Raw genomic sequence first — 7,174 nt, 5'->3', positions numbered from 1 at the left:
CCAGACTGTCATCACACAGGGGGGTGCCAAGGGTGGATGGATTACTGCTATCGAGGGGGGCTGGTGATACAAGTCAAACTGTTAGTGAAGGTGCAAGAGGCGAGGAAGAAATGGAGGAGGAAGAGGTGATGGGCGAGCAACAGTCAGGAGATGAAGAGGATAATCATCTCCTCTCTGTTGTTCGTGGTTGGCGGGAGGCGACGGAGGAAACAAGCATCAGTGTTACCCAGCCACCAACACAGCATGGCCTTGGACCTCAATGAAGAGCCCAACATATGAGTGCCACTATCTGCAACAGGATCCCCATATAGTTATGATTCAAAATAGTGCTGACTACTGGGTTGTTCAATCCACGCTATAAGTGTAAATTTTGCCAGATGCTTCCCACCCTGGAAATGGACCCATGAATGCTGGAGTATCGAAACACACTTTTACACAACCTTAAGAGAGGTTTTCCCCAAGACAGCAGTGAGGCGTACTGTGTGCATCGCACCTGTAGACTTTCAACCTCCGGCATGTCAATTCAGCAATGCCAAAACAATAGCAGCAGCAGTGTAAGTAGCAGTAGCAATTTCTGTGAATCATTTCACACATTTTTTGCACCAGCTTGGGCACCAGCACAACAGAATCCAAGTCTGACACTTGGTGAACTACTGGAGAGGATGGTGCAGGAGTATCTAGTGCTCAATATCAATACTATTAGGGAGGGTTTGGACCCTTTTACATTTTGGTCTTCAAAAATGGATGAGTGGCCTGAGCTCGCCTGTCACGCCTTGGAGGTTTTATTATGCCCAACAGCCAGAGTTCTCTCAGAACGTGTCTTCAGTGCTGCTGGTGGTGTCCTGACGGATAAACGCAGCCAGCTGTCCCATGAAAGTGTAGGCCGCCTAACTTTCATCAAGATGAACAAGTCATGGATCTCCAAGGACTTTTGCACCCCAATCACAGACTGTACAGAGTAGGCGATGTTCTAGTTTTTAGTGTGCTGCATTGATCTCGTGTAATTGCAGTCTGTGATATCTTTAGCATGGCTTCTGTGCCTGCTGTTGCTGCTGCAGATGTTAACACTAATTTTTGGAAATGTGAACACTCCTGGTTGGGTCTCCATCTGCTGGGTTGGCTGTAGTGGAAGAGGTGTCGGTCCCCATTATACTATTTCCACTCTACTGAAATTGATGCCACTTTGGTGGTGTCAGCCCCTAATTTAGGGAAATGTAAACACTCCAGATTGGGTCTCCATCTACTGGGTTGGCTGTAGTGAAAGAGTTGTCGGTCCTAATTATACTATTTCTACTCTGGTGAAATTGATGCAACTTTGGTGGTGTCAGCCCTTAATTTTTGGAAATGTGGAGACTCCTGGTTGGGTCTCCAATCTGCTGTGTTGGCTGTAGTGGAAGAGGTGTCAGTCCCCATTATACTATTTCTACTCTAGTGAAATTGATGCCACTTTGGTGGCGTCTGCCACTCATTTTTTTAAATTTGAAGACGCCTGATTGTGTCTCCATCTGCTGGTTGGCTGTAATGGAAGAGATGTCGGTCCCAATTTTACTATTTCAACTTCACTGAAATTGATGCCACTTTGGTGGTGTCAGCCCCTAATTTAGGGAAATGTGAACAGTCCTGATTGGGTCTCCATCTGCTGGTTGGCTGTAATGGAAGAGATGTCGGTCCCAATTTTACTATTTCAACTTTACTGAAATTGATGCCACTTTGGTGGTGTCAGCCCCTAATTTAGGGAAGTGTGAACAGTCCTGATTGGGTCTCCATCTGCTGGGTTGGCTGTAGTGGAAGAGGTGTCGGTCCCCATTATACTATTTCTACTCTACTGAAATTGATGCCACTTCGGTGGTGTCAGGCCTGAATTTAGGGAAATGTGAACACTCCTGGTTGGGTCTCCATCTGCTGGGTTGGCTGTAGTGGGAGAGATGTCGCTCCCCATTATATTTGTAACCTGGTGAAATTGATGCCACTTTGGTGGTGTCAGCCTCTAATTTAGGGAAATGTGAACACTCCTGATTGGGTCTCCATCTGCTGTGCTGGCTGCAGTGAAAGAGGTGTCGGTCCTAATTATACTATTTCTACTCTGGTGAAATTGATGCCACGTTGGTGGTGTCAGCCCTTTATTTTTGGAAATGTGGAGACTCCTGGTTGGGTCTCCATCTGCTGTGTTGGCTGTAGTGGAAGAGGTGTCGGTACTCGTTATACTATTTCTACTCTTCTGCAATTGATGCCACTTTGGTGGTGTCAGCCCCTAATTTAGGGAAATGTGAACACTCCTTATTGGGTCTCCATCTGCTGGGTTGGCTGTAGGTCCCCATTATACTAGTTCTACTCTACTGAAATTGATGCCACTTTGGTGGTGTCAGGCCCTAATTTTTTTAATTTGAAGACTCCTGATTGGGTCTCCATCTGCTGGGTTGGCTGAAGTGGAAGAGGTGTCGGTCCTAATTATAACATTTTTACTCTGGTGAAATTGATGCCACTTTGGTGGTGTCAGCCTTTAATTTTTGGAAATGGGGAAACTTCTGCTTGGGTCTCCTTCATGTGTGTTGCCTGTCGCAGTAGGCCTTCCAGACCATCAGGCTTCCACTTACTTTCAGTCAACTGCCTTCCTTAAATTTTTGTACCAATACTAATCTATGAAATTCATATTTCTGCCTTCTGAGTGTGGCTGAGCATAAAAGCAGGTTGAGCTGTTGCATGTGTTATCAGGGCTCTCAGCACAGCAGGCCTACACCGATTCCTCACCCACCTTGTCTGAATTTGAAGTTCAATTCAAAGCTGTAAATGCTGGCCCAGACCCTGATACCTCATGCATGGCCCATGACTGATTGCTGCTGTGTCATTATAAAATTTGCACTGTGGGTCAATTGAGGCCACTTTCCTGGTGTCTGCGCCTAATTTGATCTGTTTTGGCAGCTTTTGGGCCCGTTTGAAAGTGTTGTGTATGCGTTTGGTTTTGCCTCCCCTTGAATCCAATGGTGTTCAGCTATGTTCGGCGAATATTAGATGAATAAATCGGTGAATATTGCAAAATCGGTGATCGTAACCGGAACCGAATATTGAAGTATTCGCTCATCTTTAATGGAGAGTAGTCATCATGGTGGAGACAGGGGAATGTTGATTGTAGGGAGCTTGGCACATATGGCAGACTTTATGTACTTCGGCCTTTACCGTGACCCTCGTGTTACATTCATCTTGGCCAAAAGAGAGAACTGGGTGTTCACCCTGATAGACAAATGGTACAAGGAGAACCTTGCATTTCTCCTTCCTGAGGTAGAGAGGCCTACTAAAATGGTGCTTTATCAGAAGGCCATTGTGGAAAATATGTTGAAAAAATTCCCATCAGACAATGCTAGTAACAGGGGGCAAGCTTCCTTGCCCAACCAAGGAGGAAAGGCAAGGGAGACACACACACACACACACCAGGTACAGATGAGGCAGGGGTACACTGTCAAAGGCCTGGGCCAATTTCATGACACCCTACCAGTGTCCATGCCCTGATGACCGGGTATTTATGACAAGGAGGGAAAGGTTTTTAAAGATGATCAAGCAGTACCTGGCTGACAGGCTCACTCTGATAAAAATGAACAAAGCCAGGATTAGCCCTGACTTTTCCACACCACCAGATGACAGCAGCACATAAAGAATTTTTAATCTTCAATATTTGAATGAGGCCTGCCAGTTGTTGCCTTCTAGAGTCAATGAATGACCCTGCTTATAGTAGTTTTTTCCTTTCTTTGCACTTTGAGTGTAGAAGTGCCACTACACTTTGTTCACAATATTTTAATGAGGCACTACAATTGGTGCCTTCAAGGGTGTATGGATGACCCTGCTTGTAATTTTGGGCAGGATTTGCACTTAGGGCATAGCCTTTATGAGTCTAGGAGTACCACGACATCGCAATTTGAACAGAATGTGTATGAGGCCCTCCTTTATAATATAATAATTTTATTTCTATAGCGCCAACATACAGTACAGACCAAAAGTTTAAAGATTTTTCTGTATTTTCATGACTGTGAAAATTGTACATTCACACTGAAAGCATCAAAACTATGAATTAACACATGTGGAATTATATACTTAACAAAAAAGTGTGAAACAACTGAAAATATGTCTTATATTCTAGGTTCTTCAAAGTAGCCACCTTTTGCTTTGATGACTGCTTTGCACACTCTTGGCATTCTCTTGATGAGCTTCAAGAGGTAGTCACCGGAAATGGTCTTCCAACAATCTTGAAGAAGTTCCCAGAGATGCTTAGCACTTGTTGGCCCTTTTGCCTTCACTCTGCGGTCCTGCTCACCCCAAACCATATTGATTGGGTTCAGGTCTGGTGACTGTGGAGGCCAGGTCATCTGACGTAGCACCCCATCACTCTCCCTCTTGGTCAAATAGCCCTTACACAGCCTGGAGGTGTGTTTGGGGTCATTGTCCTGTTGAAAAATAAATGATGGTCCAACTAAACGCAAACTGGATGGAATAGCATGCCGCTGCAAGATGCGGTGGTAGCCATGCCGGTTCAGTATGCCTTCAATTTTGAATAAATCCCCAACAGTGTCACCAGCAAAGCACCCCCACACCATCACACCTCCTCCATGCTTCACGGTGGGAAACAGGCATCTAGAGTCCATCCGTTCACCTTTTCTGCGTCGCAAAAAGACACCGTGGTTGGAACCAAAGATCTCAAATTTGGACTTATCAGACCAAAGCACAGATTTCTACTGGTCTAATGTCCATTCCTTCTGTTCTTTAGCCCAAACAAGTCTCTTCTGCTTGTTGCCTGTTCTTAGCAGTGGTTTCCTAGCAGCTATTTTTACCATGAAGGATTGCTGCACAAAGTCTCCTCTTAACAGTTGTTGAAGAGATGTGTCTGCTGCTAGAACTCTGTGTGGCATTGACCTGGTCTCTAATCTGAGCTGCTGTTAACCTGAGATTTCTGAGGCTGGTGATTCGGATAAACTTATCCTCAGAAGCAGAGGTGACTCTTGGTCTTCCTTTCCTGGGGCGGTCCTCATGTGAGCCAGTTTCTTTGTAGCGCTTGATGGTTTTTGTAACTGCACTTGGGGACACTTTCCAAGTTTTCCCAATTTTTCGCACTGACTGACCTTCATTTCTTAAAGTAATGATGGCCACTCGTTTTTCTTTACTTAGAATTTGTATTATGGCAAGAAAAAAACAGCTAACAGTCTATTCAGTAGGACTATCAGCTGTGTATCCACCAGACTTCTGCACAACACAACTGATGGTCCCAACCCCATTTATAAGGCAAGAAATCCCACTTATTAAACCTGACAGGGCACACCTGTGAAGTGAAAACCATTTCCGGTGACTACCTCTTGAAGCTCATCAAGAGAATGCCAAGAGTGTGCAAATAGGTCATCAAAGCAAAAGGTGGCTACTTTTGAAGAACCTAGAATATAAGACATATTTTCAGTTGTTTCACACTTTTTTGTTAAGTATATAATTCCACATGTGTTAATTCATAGTTTTAATGCCTTCAGTGTGAATGTACAATTTTCATAGTCATGAAAATACAGAAAAATCTTTAAATGAGAAGGTATGTCCAAACTTTTGGTCTGTACTGTATTTCACAGCACTTTTAATTGTAGAGGAGAATTGTACAGACAATAAAAGACATTACAGAATAACAATCACATAAATCTACAGATGTCAAGAGGAGTGATGGACCTGCTCGCAAGCTTACTATCTATGAGGAGATAGGGGAGACACGAAAGGTGGACGGTAACAATTGTTTGTATTGTAACTCTTTCGGCTAAAATTTCCCATAGACGAGCAACCAAGAATTAGGAATTGCTCAGTGAGTAACAAGCATCCGAGTATTTCAGTGCTTACTCCTCCCTAAAGAGCTTTCAAGTATCTCATTGATAAATTTCCAAAGTTGAGCGAAGAAAGGATAAAGGAAAGAGTCTTAATTGATTCATATGCTTCTCCAAGATAATGAGTTTCTCTGTTGCGGAGAAAGGAAAAGGCTGCATGGGTAGCATTTGCATTAGTGGTAACTAATTTTTTGGGAAACTCAAAAGCAGATAACTATGAAGCGTTGGTGGAAAGTCTCCTCAAAACCTATAAGGATCTGGGTTGTAACATGTCCTTTAAAGATTAATTTCTTACATTCGCTTCTAGACTTTTTTCCATCAAACTGTGGAGCAGTGAGGGACGAGAATGGTTAGAGATTTCACCCAGATATTGCAGCTATGGAGAAAAGATATCAAGGAAAATGGAATCCATCAATGCTTGCAGATTAGAGTTGGACAATTGTAAGAGTTGATCGGATGCAGAAGTACAAGAGACAAACAAAAGAGTTGTCACTGAATGAGGAGCAAATTTTGTAATGCAATTTCTGTAACTGTTTATAATTCACAATAGTGTTTACACAGATTTTAGTTACTTGAATTGTTGCCAAGTTTCCTCTAAATAAATATCAGAAAAATGGCATAACAAAATATTCTGCATCTTTATATTTGCAAAAGTAATTATGTTTCAAAGTCCTGAAACTTTTATGCATTAATTATATGTAGCAGTACAAGGAAAACTCTCGGATATCATAGAAACAAGAGACAACTAAAAAAATTCTTTGTCAGATTTGAATTCACGAGTTCAAAATCATTAAGAAATGGCTCATTTCATAAATGAACCTGACAACTTTTGAAAATATGTAAAAAACAGTGTTACATCTGAAAGATCCTTGAGCTAGTCAGGTGGAAGGTCCTCAGGATGTGCAGGTCCCGGTACCTTCCTCTTCTGCTCTACACCAATCGGTTAGAGAAGTGTGGTGCTGGAGGAGACAGAGAGCAGTTCTCTCAGTGACCAGGAAGGACACTGCCTGATTTTTTCCTCTGTCACTGGAAGCTGCCTCCAGTCTATAAGAAGTACTCATTTGTTAGCAAGATGTTTTTCTTGCTAATAGTGTGTCTTATAGTCCACAAATTATGGTAAGTTCTGAAGTAATTCCCTTTCTCATTTAATTATATGACTGTCTGGTATATGTTTTTGTACAATTTGTCAATAACATACCCCAATCAACGCTGTTGTCACAGTCCCCACCTCCAGACAAATCGAACATCACAAAGGAGCCAGAGAGCAGCCACAACCAAAGGCTTCCTGTTGATGTTCAATACGTCTGAAGGCGGGGACAGTGAAACTGGCACTGATT

Source organism: Phyllobates terribilis, unplaced genomic scaffold, assembly GCF_046119375.1.
Source record: "Phyllobates terribilis strain yellow unplaced genomic scaffold, ASM4611937v1 Scaffold_85__1_contigs__length_6476398, whole genome shotgun sequence".
NCBI lineage: Eukaryota > Metazoa > Chordata > Amphibia > Anura > Dendrobatidae > Phyllobates > Phyllobates terribilis.
Note: the sequence above shows the minus strand (reverse complement) of the source record.